The sequence below is a fragment of the Elephantulus edwardii genome, unplaced genomic scaffold (assembly GCF_000299155.1).
Source record: "Elephantulus edwardii isolate Elephantulus edwardi_28Jun2011 unplaced genomic scaffold, EleEdw1.0 scaffold00066, whole genome shotgun sequence".
Taxonomy (NCBI): Eukaryota; Metazoa; Chordata; class Mammalia; order Macroscelidea; family Macroscelididae; genus Elephantulus; species Elephantulus edwardii.
The window spans coordinates 8008614-8026654 of record NW_006399816.1 but is presented as its reverse complement, the minus strand read 5'-3'; positions in this window follow the sequence as shown (position 1 = coordinate 8026654).

Below are 18041 nucleotides of genomic sequence, written 5' to 3'. Positions count from 1 at the left end.
AATTATCAAAACTGAATCAAAAATTATGACAAAACTTGAAAAGACTAATGATTAAAAATTACCATTTTTAAGTCATCATTAATCTCCTCCAAGCTGTTTGGTCCAGATCCTTTTACACTCATGTTTGCCCAGAATGGTTGCAATTTGGATGGTTGCAGACCAGCTTTCCAGGATGGTGATGCTCTGCGTGCTCCCACTTCCCCATCGTGTCCTTTAAAGCCCTGGGCTGTGCTCCAGGGTGCTGGCCCCTAGGCAAAGCAGTCATCTCCTAGGCTCTACAGCCCTCTAGCTGCTGGCTGGGTCTGAAAATAGAGGCCTACACAGGAGACTAGAGGGCGAGTGGAAACAGGGTCGAGTACCTCATCTGCTTTCTACTCTAGCACCCTTCCCCTGGAGGTAGCTTTACTCCTACACCACTTCAGCTCTGCACCACCTATCCGAGGTTCCAGATCTCCCTGGCCGCAGTCGCGAGGGGTCCTCCTCACATTTCTGCAGCCCTTGGGATGTCTGTAACCACACTGGACCTGATGCTGTTAAGTCAATTCCAACTCACAACGACCATACAGGACAGACTGCCTACCCTTGTTCCCTAGGTTTCCAAGGCTTTAAATCTTTATGAAAACAGACAGCCATATCCTTCTACAGAACGGTTGTTGGGGTTAGGCCACCAGCCTCATTTGGTAACAGCCGAGTGTTTAACCACTGTGCCACTCGAGCTTCCAATGGACAGTACCAGCTCCCGGTTAATGCTAGTTTCTGGATGATTCATCTTATTTCCTTATTATTGCTGTTGTTAGTTTTCTTAGAATTGTTTCCATCTCATGGTGAGCACATGTGCGCAGAGTAGCACTATTGCTTGGGGTTTACAAGGCTGTGACCCTTCCAAAGCAGATTCCAGGCCTGTCTTCTAAAGCACCTCTGGATGGTTTCAAACCACTAACCTCTGGGTGAATAATCAAGTGCTTAACCTTTTGTCACATTAAGTGACTCTATTTATTTTCTTAACCATATCCATACTTCTGGGAAACATCCTTTAGTTAGACCATCTTGGGTGAATTGTTTCTTGACTGACTCACGTGTTTCCCAATTCTGCTTGTAAGGTTAAATGGATTCAAAATTAACACCCTTGGTATGAGCAGTCAGGAAATAAGGAGACATGTTGCACTGGGAAAATCTACAGTTAGGGACCCCTCCAAATTACTGAGGAGTACTGATGTCTGTTTGAGGATTAAGAGGTGTCTGACTCAGGCCATAATCTTTCTGATTACTAGCTGTGCATCAGAGACCTAGACAATGAATAAGAATGACAGAAAAAGGATTGACACCTTTGAGCTGTAGTGTTGGAGAAGAGCACTGAGCAGCCAAGAGAATGAACAGATATGTCTTGGAGAGGGTGCAGCCAGAGTGCTCTTTGGAGGCAAGAATGATGAGGCCTCGCCTCACATACTTTGGACATGTTGCTAGGAGGCGCTACTCCTTGGAGAGGGACATGAGGGTGGGAAGGCTGTAAGGTCAGCAAGAGAGGGGAAGACCCACGACCAGGTGGATTGACACGGTAACTGCTACAATGGGCTCTTGGGTGTCAGGAAGTGTGAGGATGGCGCAGAAGAGACAGGGTTCAGATCTTTTGTTCATAGGGTCGCTATGAGTCGTGCTCAACTCAATGGCACCTAACAACAACAACAGTCCTGATCAATGCTTTTGATTGTGGTGTTGCTGAAGAATATTAATTATTCCAAGGGCTGCCAAAAGAGTAAACACATCTGTCTTGGAGGAAGTATAACCAAGTTGCTCCTTAAAGACAAGGACAGTGAAACTTCATCTCACATACTTTGGGCGAGTTGTCAGGAAGGGCCAGTCCTGGGGAAAGACATCATGCTGGGAAAGCAGGGGGTCAGCAAAAGAGAAGAAGACCCTCAACAAGACAGACTGACACAATAACGCTGACAATGGGCCGAGTCATGTCACAGGTCAAGAGGATGGCGCAGGATAGGCAAGATGCTGAGGCCTGTTCACAGGGTTTCCATGAGTCATAGTCAGCTTGATGATGTCCAAAAACAACAAAATCCTAATAAAAATGTAATTCTATTAAGTCTGCCATGAGCCCAACAGTAAATTAAAAGAACACATCCTGAGCAAACATTCCTGGAATGCATAGGTGATTCCATAAGTAAACTGATTTCTAATAGCAATAGGTCAAAGGAGAAAAAAAAAATAATTTTATACACTGAATAACGTTTGATAAATTCATCATCCACCCCTGATTTAAAAAGAAAGAAAAGGTTCTAGTAAATCTGAAAAGAAAATATACTCATTTCACACACACACACACACACACACACACACACACACACACACACAAATAACAAATTTCAAACCCATGGCCAACACCTAAAGAATGAAACACAAAAAGTATTCTCATTGCATCTGGAACCAAGACAAAGATTTCTACTATATCATTATTTTTCATTGTTCTAAAAGTCTTAATAATGCAATTAGACAGAAAAAAGAAAGAACAAATTATAATTATCTGCAACTTGGATTGTCTTCCTAGGGAAAACAAGGCAATAAATACAAAATTGTCAGAATCAAAGAGTTTAGTAAAGTGGCTGGTTATAAATAACTACAGAAAGTTAATAGCTTTTCCATTTCTTAATAACCTGTTAGAAAACATAATACAGAAAGATGTTGCTCTTTATTTTTTTGTGCTATTCTGTTTTCTATTCTTTGTGTGTGGTATAAACACCATGCTATCTTATACTTTACTTGAAGAACATTAGATGCCAAATGGCAATGTACAATATACAAAGAAGAGAAAAGATGGGAGACCAAAAGTCTATAGTTAGTCAAGTTTTCTTTCATATGTAGAGTCAAAATGAAGGAATTCTCAGGTTTTAGAATTGCCATTTATCTCACTCACTGCTGTCGAGTTGGTTCTGATTCATTGCAACCTTCCAAGTTTCTGAGATTATAAATCACAAGGGAAGAGACTACCCATCTTTCTTCCTCAGAGCTGTTGATAGGTTTGAACTGCTGGAGATGCCCTGCTTTTGGGTTCTAAATAGCTATGTCATGACCCTACCCCCACACTAGAACTCCCTAGTGTTGGAACAATAACTCATCCCAAAACTTAGTGACATAAATTCACAGTGATACCTATCCCACAGTTGCTGTAAGTCAGGGATCTGAATGTAGTTTAGTTTGAGGATTGTCTTAGGGTCTCCCACAGGTTACACTCAGAGCAGTGGGCAAGGCCTTTAAGGCCTCATCCGAAGGCTCCGTTGAGGAAGGCTCTGTTTCCAAGCTCATTCACATGGTTGCCAAGCAAAATTCCATTCCTGAAATGTGGGGTTGAGGGTCTCAGTTCCTTATTAGCTTCTGGTTAGCAGCCACCCTCAATTCCTCATCACATGGGTCTCCCCACAAGACAACTCACAATATGCCAGCTGGTTCTACCCCGTAGCTCTCAAGAATGAGGGCCAGAGATGACATGGTGACATAGCAGCAAAACCAAAGTCATGGTCTTTCATAATCTAATCTCAGAGATCACTTTCTGTCACACTCTGTTCATTAAACATGAGTCACCAAGGTCAACTCACACACAAAGGAATGAGATCACATGAGAAAGTGACCACCAAGAGCTGGGCATCACTGGGGGCCATTTCAGAAACTACCTACCACAGATGCCATTGCTGTATTTCATGAAAATAAACACTTAGCACATGTATTTAGCTTTAATCACTGAAGAAGAATAAAAAAAGGCCTTGGTAATAGAAAAATGTTCCACATTCCTGGAAACGCAAAAACAACCCAGAGTTCACATTGAAGAACAGCCAAAAATGAAAAAGAATAAAGGAGACTTGTTGGGTAAAAGTAATTAATGTATCTGGCTACTAACTGAGAAGCTGGAGGTTCAAAGCTGCTCATATGTACCTTGGAAGAAAGGCCTGGCAATCTACTTCCAAAAGTTCAGCCGCTGAAAACTCTAAGGAGCATCCATGGTGCTACCAAGAGTCAGATCAACTTTTTAGCACCTAGTTGCTTCGTCAAGCAATCCTGGCAGCATAGTGACTAGGCGTTCGGCCACAAACCAAAAGGCGAGCAAGTTGAAGCCATCAGCTGCTCCTCAAGGGAAAGGTGTGTCAGGCTGCTCTCGTAAAGATTATACAGGTGGGAACCGGATGGAGCAGTTCTACTCTGTCCTCGATGGTTCCTGGGTCACAATCAACTGGACAGGCAAAAGCTGCTTAGTGGCTGGGTGCTTGCCATTACTGGCCTTTACTGAAAATGCTAGTAATTCAAACACAGCAATACTAGCATAAGAAGAGAAATCTCTGGAGTCACTGACTGTAGGGAGTTGCGTTGCTCGTCCAAAGGCCGTCTCTCTCTAGTGGTGTGAATCCACCAGTGACTCTGAGGGAGAAAGATGGGCAGTCTTCTCTCACATGGTTTACAGTCTCAGGAAACCAATGGCAATTCAGCTGTGAGCTGGTTCTGACTGGATCTGCTAGACAACTGAACAGAAGAGAAAGCTCAACCAAACAAAAATATTTAATATATGTAAATGTGGCCTTTCAGATCACAAGGAAATTAAAATTCAGTTATGATCCATGTTTGAAGAGAAGCTTCATTTTCTTAAAGAGTTAAATATAAAAATGTTAAATGAAATCGTAAAATCACAGAATAGAATTTAACAGGGAATTTAGACATCCTTGGTGACGACAAGGTCGTTCTGGGAACAACAATAAAGTCTGAGACCATAAAGAAATGATTAATAATTTGACAGCTTAAAATTAAATACTATAATACATCAAGAAACTGTATTAAAATGCGAGGCAAATGACAAGTTTTTAAAATTAGTTGCACAATATATGACAAAGAGTGATATATGAAAAAGGGTGCTAAGTATACTAAAATCAACCCCAAATCTATTGCTATTGCATCAATTCCAATGCATAATCACTCTGCAGAACAGAGCAGAATTGCCCCATATTGTGGAAAAGGCTATAGATAAATCTTTAATGGAAGGCAAATGCCCTCTTTCTACTACACAGCTGTCAGGGAGTTTGAATCAATCTTTTGGTGAGCAGACAGGTGCTTTAACCATTGAGTCACTAAGGCTCCTCACTAAGTACAACTAAAAATTCACTGCCATAAATACACAGCCACGGTCCATCAGGTATAAACCTCCATGGAAGGAGATGACCTCTTCCTCTCCAGAGGAGCTGGGAGATTGGAGACGCAGGGTTTTGGTTAATGGGACAACCTACAGATTACACCACCAGAGCATCTAAATCAGCACTAAAAAGATGAGCATAACAATAGAAAAACAGTCAAAGAGTATGAACAGGAAGTGGACTATTATTCATTTACTAAAAAAAACTTAAATGCACCACCTAGGGGCCAAATAATCAGCCCTGGTCTGCTTCCATAAGGATGGACACCCTCTGGGCAGTTCCATACGCGCTCTACATGGGCACCGTGAGTGAGAATCGACTTGATGGCACTGGGTTGGTGTGTTGGGTTTATGTATTTGTCACGGTCCCAGCTTCTTCCCACAAGACGGTCAAGAGCAAAACCAAGACGCCAGCCCTCAGAGAGCCAGTGTGCTGCTTTTTATACATAATCAGGGGACACTGAGACCCTGGAGGGCACAGCTAAGTGGTCCCACCATGGAGTTTCCTAGTCTGTAATCTTTATATGACAGACTGCCAGGTCTTTAATCCCTCAGAACATTGGAGGATTGACCTTTTGGTTAGCAGCTAAGTGTTTAACCAACACACCACTAGGGGTCCTGTTGCTGGGGGTCAATTCCAACTCAAAGTGACCCTATAAGGCAGAGTGTAACAGTCCCACAGGATTCCCAAAGTTATACATCTTTGGAAACAAATCACCACATCTTCATCCTGTGGAACCATTAGTCGGTTTGAACTGCTAACCTTTCTGTTAATAGTCAAGAGCTTAACCACTAGGCCACCAGGCTTCCTCTATGTATATTCTAATGAGGGAGAAAACCAGTATTCAAGCCATTTGCTATTAGAGTAGATAAGAATGAAAAACCCACCTCATGGGGTCCATGAGTCTTTTGGAGAAGAGCTCTCCCCACAGCACGTCTTTCAAAGGCTGTGCTCTCCCACAAGCACATCCCCACAACGTCCCTCCATGATGACTCTAAATGAATCTAAATAATCAACCTTCAGGATAACCAAGTACTTACTCCACCCATGGACTCCCCTAAGACTTCCCAACACCTAGATTTCAGGGTCTTACCGTCCAGGTCTGGGAGAGAATAAAATCCTGTTATCTAAAGACGGCCAGCTGGTGGCAATGTGTAAAGCCATAGAAAGCTAACGGTCATCTTACAGAATCATTAATAATGGGGGGGGTCAACAAAGAGATTGTTAAATAAATTATGATTTGGACATATATAATTCCATCACTGAAAATGCCATTTTAGAAATTGCTGGTACCAACACAGGCAGAAATTTTAGGGAGCTTCCCATTTATTAGTAACTGGCAGTTTCTATGATGTCCCAGTGCTTGAACTGGGTAGTGGTTTCTTGGGTATGTACACTTTGGGATCATTCATCCAATGGAACACTTGGAATTTGTATACATTTATGTATGTATGTTATGCATATAGATATATAGAAATAGTGTCAAGAAGCTGTGCTGAAATCCCAAAGGCATGTGGTTCAAGGCCACCGGCTGTTTTGTGGGAGAAGGATGGGCAAGCTCCTCCCAGGCAATTAACTACCTCTGAAAACCAGCCAGAGGGTCAGCCATGGTTGGTTCTGACTCTACAGTACACAACAACAACATACATATATATAAAAGTTGACAGATGCTTCTCCTCCTTCACAAAATGCTTGTGAAGAGGCCTCCTGGAGTCAGGAAAAAGTTCTCATTGCTGTTGCTGCCACCAGCTCATATCTGACCCTCTCTGCTGGGTTTCTGAGGCTGGAAACTGCTCTCATCTTTTTCTCTCCAAGTCCCTAGTGGATTTGAACCAACAGAAAAGCAAGGCTTTTGGGTTAGCAGTGCACCTCCCTAGACTAGGCCACCCTCTTAGTTTTGCAGACACAAGGCCAGTAGACACTACATGTCCCATAGTGGGTTCGTCACTTTACAGATCTTTCATGATCTGAAGGGGAGTGCTTGGGTGGGAAAGCATTCACTTTAGGTCCAATAAGAAGCAACTCAGAAAAAGGCCTAGTCGTCTGCATTCAAAGAAATCCACCAGTGCAAATCCATGCAGCAAAGTTCCACTCTGGCACATGCAGGGTCATGGTGAGCTGGAACCAATCAGATGCTTTGGGGTGGTTTGTTTTTGGTTTTTTTTCCTCCTTCTTTTACAGTCTGAGAAAGTCTAGTTCTTTCAATACCACAAAAGGAAGTGGTTTTGCTGGAAGTGGCTGGCCTCCTAGGAAGATGGGGATTAAAGCAGTCCTACTGCCCCATCTTTCTTTTTTTTTTTACTGCTCCATCTTTCTAACTCAACTAGTGAGTCAAGATGTCCAAACTCTGTTTGCTGATTCCACTTCTTTATTCAATGCTGTGACATAAGCCAGGAAAAAGTCAAACTCAAATCTACCGCCGTCAGTTTGTAATGACCCTATAGGACGGAGCTAACTGTCCCATGGGGTTTTCACGGCTGCAGTCTTTAGTGAAGCTCTGGTGGCATAGTCTGTTCAAATCCACCAGCAATGCCACGAGAGAAGACTGGAATCTGCTTCTGTGAGATTTACTGCCCCTGACAACCCATTAGAGAGTCAGTTTGAATTGGTTCTGACTTAACGGGAATCTTTATGGAAACCAGCTGCCGTATCTTTCTCCCAGATTGGCTGGAAGGCTTAAATTGCTGATTCTAGGTTAGCAGCCCTGCACTTAACCTCTGTGCCAACAGGTGAACTTGTCAGTTAAGGATACAGGTTCAGATCTGAGGGATCGCTCTAACAGGAAAAGAGCCCAAGGCTTGAGTCTCCTGACAAGCCCCTTACCTAATCCTGCATGCAGGACATGTGGAAGAACAAAGGCTTGACCACCTCTTCAACCAGCCAGTAAGAGCTTCTGTGATCAGTTAACTAAGTAGTTCATAGCAGTAACCTCGACCTGGAGAAATGTTTACCAAGTATTATTGCATGAACAAAGAGGATTATGTGACCACTCTGTCTCTTGTCAGGTGTCAGTTATCAAGCTGCCTACTGCTTATAGCCACCCTGTGAACCTTGCCCTATCCTGTGCCATCTCCTGAGATCCAACATGCTCAAACCCACTGTTATAGTCACCATGTCTATTCATCTTGTTGACGGTCTTCCTCTCTTTCTCTGACCTTCCACTTTTCCCAATACGATGTCTTTTTTCAATGACTGGCCCCTCCTGACAACACGCCCAAAGTACCCATGATACAGTTTCACTATCCTTGCCTCTAAGCAGCACCCTAGTTGCACTTCCTCCAAAGATAGACTTGTTTGTTCTTTAGGCTGTCCATGAGATATTCAGTAATTTTCCCCAATTCTATAACATCACAATTCAAAGAGGGCTATACAGCACCGAAAAACAACAACAAAAACAAGCCCTCATTGTCATCAAGTCAGAACCTATTCATGCTGTTGTTGTTTTGTGCCGTCCAGTCACTTGCGACTCATAGCGACCCTATGTACAACAGCCCTAAACTCTGCTCTGTCCTGTGCCAATCACACTGTCTCCAACACACCCACCCCAATTAGTCCAGTCACTGAATCAATCCACCTCATAGAGGGTCTTCCCCTCCTGCACTGTCCCTCCACCCTACCAAGCATGACGTCCCTCTCCAAGGACCAGTCCCTCCCTGCAACATGTCCAAAGTATGTCAGACGAAGCCCGAGAATCCTTGCCTCCAAAGAGTAGCCTGGTTTAACCCTCTCCAGGAGGAACCTATTCATAGCTGACCTTAAATGGGTTTTCCAGGGTTGTAAATCCATGGGAGGAGATTGCTCCTATTCTTCCCCAGCAGCCTCTGATGGGTTTTAACCAAAGGCAACTCATGGACTCTGCCATCGAGCTCTGGTTCTGTGGCACACAGCAGGGCTTGATTCAGACTGATGGCCAGACTCTTCATTGTACCCAAGGACTGCCTGCAAGGAGCCCTCTGTGAGAACCTCGAGTGTTAGGTGATTTGGATGGAAATCTGCTAAATCACTAGGACTCAAGTATGATGAAGGACAATGTCCATGGAAGGCTCACATCCTGGAGAATCCAGCCCTATCTCAGTCCTGGGGCAGGCAAGGCTGTTACACTGTCCCCAAAGGCCCTGATCCTTCAGTTACTCAATGCTACCTTCACCCAAATCAACTGCCCTATTCAGCACCACTGCCTTCCCCACCAGAGGGAAATAAGCAAACTGCACAGTCCCCACAGCACAGAGAAAACAAGTTGCCTTGTGAAGGTCAAATGAGGACAGAGTTATAGCTAGATGGAGAGATTGATGAACAGATAGACATGGTTGCTGTTATTGTTGTTAAGTGCCATCAAGTTGACTACAACTCACAGTTACTCTATGAACAACAGATATACACAGAGAGAGGGAAACAAATGCCTCTCAGGAGTCACAGAGAGTCAGTACAAAGCCATCATCTCTGCCCAGGACTCCTGCACTCATCCGTTACCTACTTGTAACCTTCAGCTGACTATGAGCTCTGTGGGGTCCTCACGTCGGTCTGGTTTCTCTCAGTAATTCCTGCAGTCAGTACCAGCCACCCAGGGACCATCCTGACTGAATGAGAGGATGAGTGAATGAATGAGTAATAGGAAGAAACAGCAGGAGAGAAAGAGGCAGAGTGAATGAGAGAGAGAGAGAGAGGTGCAAGAACAGAATAGGGACAGATGGAGACTGCAAGACACAGAGATGGAGGCAAAGATACAGGATGTGGGAGGCAGAATCAGAGAAAATAAATGAACAAATGAAAACAAAGGGGGTTGTGGAAAAAGAATCAAAGGTAGAGTTTTCCCGTACTGTAGGCTGTGATTAGTCAAAAACATGGGGTTCCTAACTTAGTTTTCCTGCTCATTCTCCAGGCCTTTGTTAGGTTTCAGCCCAAGAGACTGACACCTGCTTTGGTCCTGTCAGTCCCCTCCCCTGGAAAGAGGGCTCTGTCCCACCTCCATCCTCCCATACTGGTTGAGCTGTTTGATAGAGGGAGACCTTCACCCCAGCAGTCTGTGTGAGCAGAAAGGGCGAGCTGTGGGACCCCACCACCATCATCACTCAACAATCACAGCCAAATTCCCTCCACCAGGCCACCCCTTGGGTAGGACTCCCTCTCCTGTCCTCAGTTCTGTAACAATGGTGCTCCTGGCTTCCACCGTCTTCCTCCCAGCTGCGCTGGGGAGGGGATGTGGAAAGGTACCCTTCAGCAGGCCCCACGGCCACACCAAACTCCTGGTTGGGAAAGTCAGGGAGGGAGACACTGGCTGGGCTGGTGGCCCAGTGGGCCTTCTGCCTCCACCAGGCCTTGCCTCAGTGCCCAGAATGTTCTATCAGTTCTGGTATTTCCAATTCCCCAGGGGAGCCTTGAGGAGGAGCTGGAGAGCTAGGAGTGAAAACAGAGCGGGAAGATGGCCAAAGCCACTGAACCTACACGCTATCCCTCAAACACACACAAACTTGGGTCCTGGAGAAGGGTGGATTGCTTCCTTCCCCTCACTTGATTTGTCCTTCACATAGGCTTTCAACCTCATCTCCTCCATGTCTGGGCTGTTCCTTAGTTCCAGCCTTGAGGAGAGACACTTGGCCCTGCCCAGGACCCCCCACGTTGGCTGCCCTAGCTCTAGGGACCAAAGTCCCCCCACCTCTCCTACATTGTGCCAGATGTGTCTGTGGGGAAGGGGTGGGCTCAGGGCACACCTGGAAGTGGTCAGTCGGTGGTCCTCTCCCTGCTTTCTTTGCCCCCTCACCCTGCCTCCTCATTTGACGTGTCCTCAACCCCACTTCCTAGAGGCAGCGGCTGGGGCCACAGTCTTCTGCTGCCCAGGCTGGGGCTGTACGGTCCAAGTCAACAAAAATCCTACCCACAGCTTCACCTGAGTCACACTCAGGTGTCTAGACCTGGACTCATTGGTCCAGGATGTAGGGGTGGAGATTCAGCTTTGTCCAGCCTGTGGGACAGAGGACATGTGAAGCCCAAGGCCTGCCTTCAGCCTCCAACCTTACCAGAGCTTATCTGATCCTCCAGGTTCTTCCTCTGCAAAGCAGTGAGACAATCCATGGTTCTGGTCCTTCCCCTGCTCCCCTGAACCTCTATTAGTCAGGCCTGCTGCCCTCTCACACATGATTTGTAAGAGCCTGGAGTTCCAGCAGTTCGTGGATGGCACAAGTGTTTTGCACTAACTACAAACTGGAAGATTCTCACCACCAGGCCAACTGGCAGCACGGTGGCAGATGGAGATTGAGGTTGTTAATAATTTCATCTTACTCAGCTCCACAATCAACACTCTTGGCATCAACAGTCCGGAAATCAAAAGACAAGTTGCTTCAGGAAAGTCTGCTATCAGGAACCTCTCCAGAGTGCTAAGGCATAACAATGTCTAGAGACCAAAGTACACCTGACCCAAACCATAGTCTTCTCAATTCTTCTTGCTATGCATCCGAGAGTTGGACAATGACTAAGGATGACAGAAGAAGAATTGATGCCTTTGAATTGTGGTGCTGGAAAAGAGTATTGACCATACCATGGACTGCCAAAAGAACAAACAGATCTATTCTTGAGAGAGTGAAACTAGGTTGCGCCTTGGAGACAAGGATTGTGACTCTCTGTCTCACATACTTTGGGCATGTTGCCATGAGGGACCAGTTGTTGGAGAAGGATGTCAAGCTTGGAAGGGTGTTCAGTACAGGAGAGGAAGACCCTGGATGAGATATATTAACACTATACCTGTGGCAATGGGGGCAGGTGTGTCCCAGACAGTGAGATTGGCTCAAGATAGGGAAGGGGTTAGAGCTGTTATTCAAAGGGCCGCTATGCATTGTAGACTACTCAACGGCACATAACGACAACAATTTGAAAGGCTGGCAGTTATTTGTAGCAGTGGTGCAGAAGAAAGGCCTGGGGACCAGCTTCTGTAAAGATCACAGACAAGAAAATTCTATGGAGCTGTTCTGTAGCACGCAGGATGACTATACGTCAGAATCAATGCCGAGGCAATAGGTTTGGCCTTGGGTGTTATGGAGTTTCCTGGCAGTGCCACCATGTGTTGCCTGCTTTGTGGGAACCCCTGCAACAAGGCCATCCAGGCCAGACCAGAGCACACAGGAGCTTGGTAGTCATGCACTGCCAACAGGCTCTTTAAGCCTCATCCCATGGACCCTCCGAGGGTTCCTTGAGACTGGTTCCTTGTGTCAGGAGCTGCCACTACCTGGGTCTTAAAAAAAATAAAAAATTAAAATGCAGTTGTTGTTATGTGCCATCAAGTAGTTTGCGACTCATAGCGACTCTATGTACAAGAGCCCTAAACGCCGTTCTATCCTGTGCCAACCTCGCTGTCTCAAACACACTCATTCCCACCACTCCATTCACAGAATCGATCCATCTCATCAAGGGTCTTCCTCTCCTCCGCCGTCCCTCCACTTTTCCAAACATGATGTCCCTCTCCAAGGACCAGACCCTCCTTGCAACATGCCCAAAGTATGTCTGACGAAGCTTCAGAATCCTTGACTCCAGGGAACACTCTGGCTTCACCCTCTCCAGGACAAACCTGTTTGTTCTCCTAGCAGTCCATGGTATATTCAACACTCTTCTCCAGCACCACAACTCAAAGGCATCAATTCTCTTTCTATCATCCCTATTCACTATCCAACTCTCCAATGCATAGCATGTAATTGCAAAGACTATAGCCTGGATCAGGTGCACCTTAGTCTCCAGCCTGGCGTTGTTGCACTTCAGTACTCTTGAGAGGTCCCTCACAGCTGACTTTCCCAATGCAATTCGTCTCCTGATTTCCTGCCTGCTGTTACCAAGAGTGTTGACTGTGGAGCCAAGTAAACTAAAACTGTTAACTATCTCAATCTCTTCACCATCCATACAGATGCTGCCAATTGGCCCAGTGGTGAGAATCTTTGTTTTCTTGATACTGAGCTTCAATCCATATTGAAGACTGCAGTCCTTGACTTTCTGCAGCAAGTGCTTCAGGTCCTCCTCAGTTTCAGCGAGCAGGGTTGTATTATCTGCATAACGCAGGTTGTTGATGATTCTTCCACCAATCCTGATGCCACATTCCTCCTCATACAGCCCAACGTCTCAGATGAGTAATAGATCCAATTTGTAGGAACAGAGCTGAGAGGCAAGGAGTAAGCAATTGTCCTCCTGCACCTTCAGCCCTCTCTTTTCATGGACAGCTCCAGGTGTGCCTTGCCTGCTCCAAGCATGTTGTAGTTGTTATGTGTCATCAAGTTGTCTTTGACACACAACTACCCTATGTACAATAGCTCTGAACCCTGCCCTATCCTGAGCTAGTCTCACTGACTACAACATATTTATCCATTGCCCCATTTGCCGTGTCAATCAATCTCATCTGGGGTCTTCTTCTCCTGTGCTGTCCTTCCACCCTTCCAAGCATGATGTCCTTCTCCAAGGTCAGATCCCTCCTGGCCATGTGCCCAAAGTATGTGAGATGGAGCTTCAAAATCCTTGCCTCCAAGGTGAAACTTGGTTTCATCTTCTCCATAACAGACCTATTTATTCTTCTGGAGGTCCATGAGTACGTTCAGTACTCTTCTTCAATACCACAATTCAAAGACATTGATTCTTCTTCTGTCATCCTTAATCACTGTCCAACTCTCTTATGTATAGCAAGTAATTGCAAAGACCATAGGCTGGATCAGGTGCACCTTAGTCTCTAGACTGGCAGAATTACTCTTTAGCACTTTGGAGAGGTCCTTGACAGCAGACTTCCCCAATACAGTACATCTTTTTATTTCCTGGCTGCTGGTTCCAAGAGTGCTGATAGTGTAGCCAAGCAAGCTGAAATTCTTAACAACTTCAATCTCTTCTCCATCCATCATGGTGCTACCAATTGGCCCTGTGCTGAGAATCTTGGTCTTCTTTTTTATGTACTATAAAAAATTTAATTGGCATATAAGTTTACAGAAAAGTTAGCGTTTCATCCATTCATTGTTGTACATTTTATCTCCTCTCCCTCCCTTCCCTCCTTCTTCAGTTTACTTTTTTTATATATTTGTTCATTGTTTGCAATTACCTCCCTTCTTGTTCCCAGTCCTCTTTGCAATGTACCTCTTCTTTTGGGTTGTTGTCATATGTTTAATGTCTGATAATATATTCCTTTTAAAAATTTCTTTCCTCCATCTGTTCCAATGCAGTATTCATTATTTATGCCCTCTTTTTTTTTTCGTTTCCCCTAACCCACATGTCAGTCTTGCTTTATAACACTGGTGTTATGTAGTATTTGTCCTTTTGTGACTGAGATATTTCACTCGGAATAATGTCCTCAAGGGTCACTGATGTTGTATAATATTTTATTCGTTCCTTGTTCAAAATCTCTAGCTCTTAGAGAGATGCAAATAAAAACAAATATGAGGTATCATCTCATCCCAGTAATAATAGCAAAGTTCAGCAGAGCAGCAGACAACAAATGCTGGTGAGGTTGTAGAGAGACTGGAACCCTCATTCACTACTAATGGAAGTGTAAAATGTTGCAACCACTATGGAAGGCAGTACAGTGCTTTCTCAAAAAAGATGGATATACCATGTGGGTATGACCCCACAATTCCACTACTAGGAATATACCCTAAAGAAACAAGAGCTGCCATCCAGATATATAACACCCATATTTACTGCTGCATTATTCATAACAGCAAAGAGAGGGAAGCAACATAGAAAAACTATGGTATATTCACACAATGGAATACTATGCAGCACTGAGACAAGGAACTCACAAAATCTTTGTCTTCTTGATATTGAGCTTCAATCCATATTGGAGACTGCAGTCCTTGACCTTCCACAGCAAATGCTGTGGTCCTCCTCAGTTTTGGCAAGTAAGATTGTGTCATCTGTATAATGCCAATTGTTGACGAGTCTTCCTCCAAGCCTGATGCCACATTCCTCCTCACAAAGTCCAGCCTCCCAAATGGTCTGTTCTACATACAGATTAAAACAGTATGGAGACAGGACACATCCCTAACACATTTCCTTCCTGATTTTGAACCATGCGGTGTTTCCTTGCTCTACTCTGACAGCTGCTTCCTGGTCCAAGTATAGGTTTTGCATGAGCACAATCAGGTGTTCTGGATTCCCATTCTTCTCAAGGTTAGCCACAGTGTGTTGTGATCCACACAGCCAAATGCTTTTGTAGAGTCAATGAAAGTACAAGCAACTCTGAGGAAATGCAAGCCCTCATTTGACCCAAGCTCTGCACCCTCTACATCCTGTCCAAGGCCCTTCTCTGCAGGTGTCCACCTCAGGATGCCAGGCCACCTCCAGCTCCCGAGGTGCTTCACCCTTCATGTGGAGAAGTGAAAGCAGCTCTGGCTCCTGAGAGCTGCTGGCCCTGGCCCAGCTGGGCCTTGTCAGCCACTGTAGGAGCCCCAGACTGGAAGGGAGAAAGAGGTCAGAAGGAGGGGTGGAGAGGAGGGAGGACAGGCAGGGGGTGAGGGCTGGGTCTTCTCAGGCTGTGCCCTACACGAGGCTCACCCCAACCAAGAAGGACACAGACAACAGATAAAAATAGGAAAGAGATGGGGAAACTATGGGGGAGGGGGTATCCTCAGGAGCCTTCTCCTCTCTTCTCTTCTCTCTGGAGTCAAGACAAAAGAAAAGAAAACAGGGGCTGCATGCCTGGCATTATGCTGGGTGCTTTTCATTAATCCTCTCATTTCATCCTCCCAAATATGCTGCAAGCAAAGTATTATTACCTCAGGTGACAGATGGAAACCCTGAGGCTCTTGAGAGTGGGACAAGTGTCTCCTAGAATGTGCCAGGGGCTACAGTCATCTGGTGGCCTGAGGTCTCGGGCTGCAAAAGGGATGGCTGGCAGGACTGCAGCGCTGGCCCAGGCAGCCTGTTTAGAGACCTGAGCTGTGTTCAGAGAGGAGTTTATTCAAACAGAGCCTAACAGGAAATTTGGCTCCTCTGACTCACTCTGATCTGACCTTATTAAAAAAAGAAAAATGGAGCAAGAGTTAGCATCGGCAAAGAGTTGGCTTTAAGGGCTGGGCAGTGTGGACACCTCCCCACTCTCCCCAAGCTCCCAGCTAGACTAAAGGAGAGGAGCCCAGCCTTCTCCATTCTAGGCCAATGGGGCACCGCTACCTCACAACCAGCCTCTGTCCTCCCCCATGCCTCTCTTTCCCTTCCCCTCCCTGCCTGGGGGTACCCTGAGGCCTGTTTCCATCCCTCCTCCTCTCCTGATGCTATTGCCCATCTGGCAAGAGGGCCCTACAGGACCCCAGGGATTCCAAGCAGCTGTGGCCAGCACTACAGGGGGGCAAGGAGGAAGGAGGGAAGGCTTAACCCTCCGGATTCCAGCCCTCAGTCAGCCCGTCTCCTTATTTTGCTAAGTGTCCTGAGCCAAACCGTCATGTACGTGTGTTAGACCAAACCCCCTCTAGAAAGCTGAGGTTAACGTTAAACAGCTATTGATTAGAGCTGTTGCTGGACACTCCACCCCACCCCACTTGGTTAGATTATGAGCCTTTAAAGGGTATATGTGTGGTCAGTGTCACCTGAAGCAAGCCTCAGTCCTGTAGGACAGTGCAAAAGATGGAACAGATGCTGGATGGCAGGTCTGGGGGTGGCGGGGGGAGGTACTGTGCCTGAGAAATGTCCACTCTGGCTTTCTCCTCTGTGCTTGAGACATTTTCAGAGTACTCTTGCCACCAGGAGTCAAGAAATCAAAAGGCTACAGCAACCAAGTTAAGGGCAGGTTCTTCCTACATGGCTTATAAGGGGGAATTTCTGTCCTCCAGGTCCCAGGAACAAGGTTAGAGAAGGCATCCCAGATGAAGTATGAAAAACAGTTCAGATTCTTGACTTTTCAGGTGCCAAAGTACTCAAACTTCTGGGATTCCTCTCATCTTCACTGTACCAGTGTGAACTGAGAACCACTCAACATACCCTTTAGGGGTCATCTAATCTACTGTTCCACCGATCAGATGTAACCACTGGATCAGAGAGGGGAAAGGACTTGCCCAAGGTCAGTCAGCAACTTCATCACAGCAGTAGGGCCATGCCTCTCTGCTGCACTACACTCACAGAGGCCACCTCTAGGTTCCATTTCACCCATGTGTGCACTTAGTGATTCTCAAGCTATGCAAAATCAAGAGATGTGGAGGAGAAATCACACATCATGTGTGAGAAGTCAATCTCCTACAGAATTTCACAAGTCCTATTTGGCCCTGGGGCATACCCCTTTCTACAGACAGGGAGAGTAAGGCCCCAGGGAGTGGAAAAATCCAAGCTTCCAGCCACTTTGTGCTCAGTCCTGAGGAGTGAGATGCTGGGTCAGGAGTTAGAGGGGTGAACTGATTCAGTATCTCCCCAAGAGGGCCCCCAAACAAGGGAAAGTTTCTCTTAGTACTGGGCTTCAAGAAACAAATTAATTCAGGAGTCCTAGGGAGAGGCTGAAGTGGATAAGCATCAGCAGCCCCTTAGGCTTAAACAAGAAGCCAATAAGAAAGGTGGAGACAGGAATGTCAGGTCCTGTTCTTTCCAGATTTTAAAAAAAAAAAAAAAAATGAGCAGGATGGGTGCTAACACTCTATCCCTGTTCTGCCTGCCAGGGACCCACTTACTACGTCTAAGTCCCTAGAGGCCCTGGCCTAGTCCCTGTCTCATGCCTTGCTCAGAGGCAAGGCTGTGGCTTGGCTCTTGCATGGGGGACTCAAGGAGCATAGCAGCTGCGGGACAGGCCACATAGCTAAAACCCGGCGGACCGTAGGGCCCCGCGGAGGAGGCCCCAGCAGGCAGACCAGCTTGCCGGAACCCTCCCAACTCTCGCAGCCTGTTGCTTATTCATTCAAGTGGGAAAGCGCCAGCCCAGCGGCCATCCAG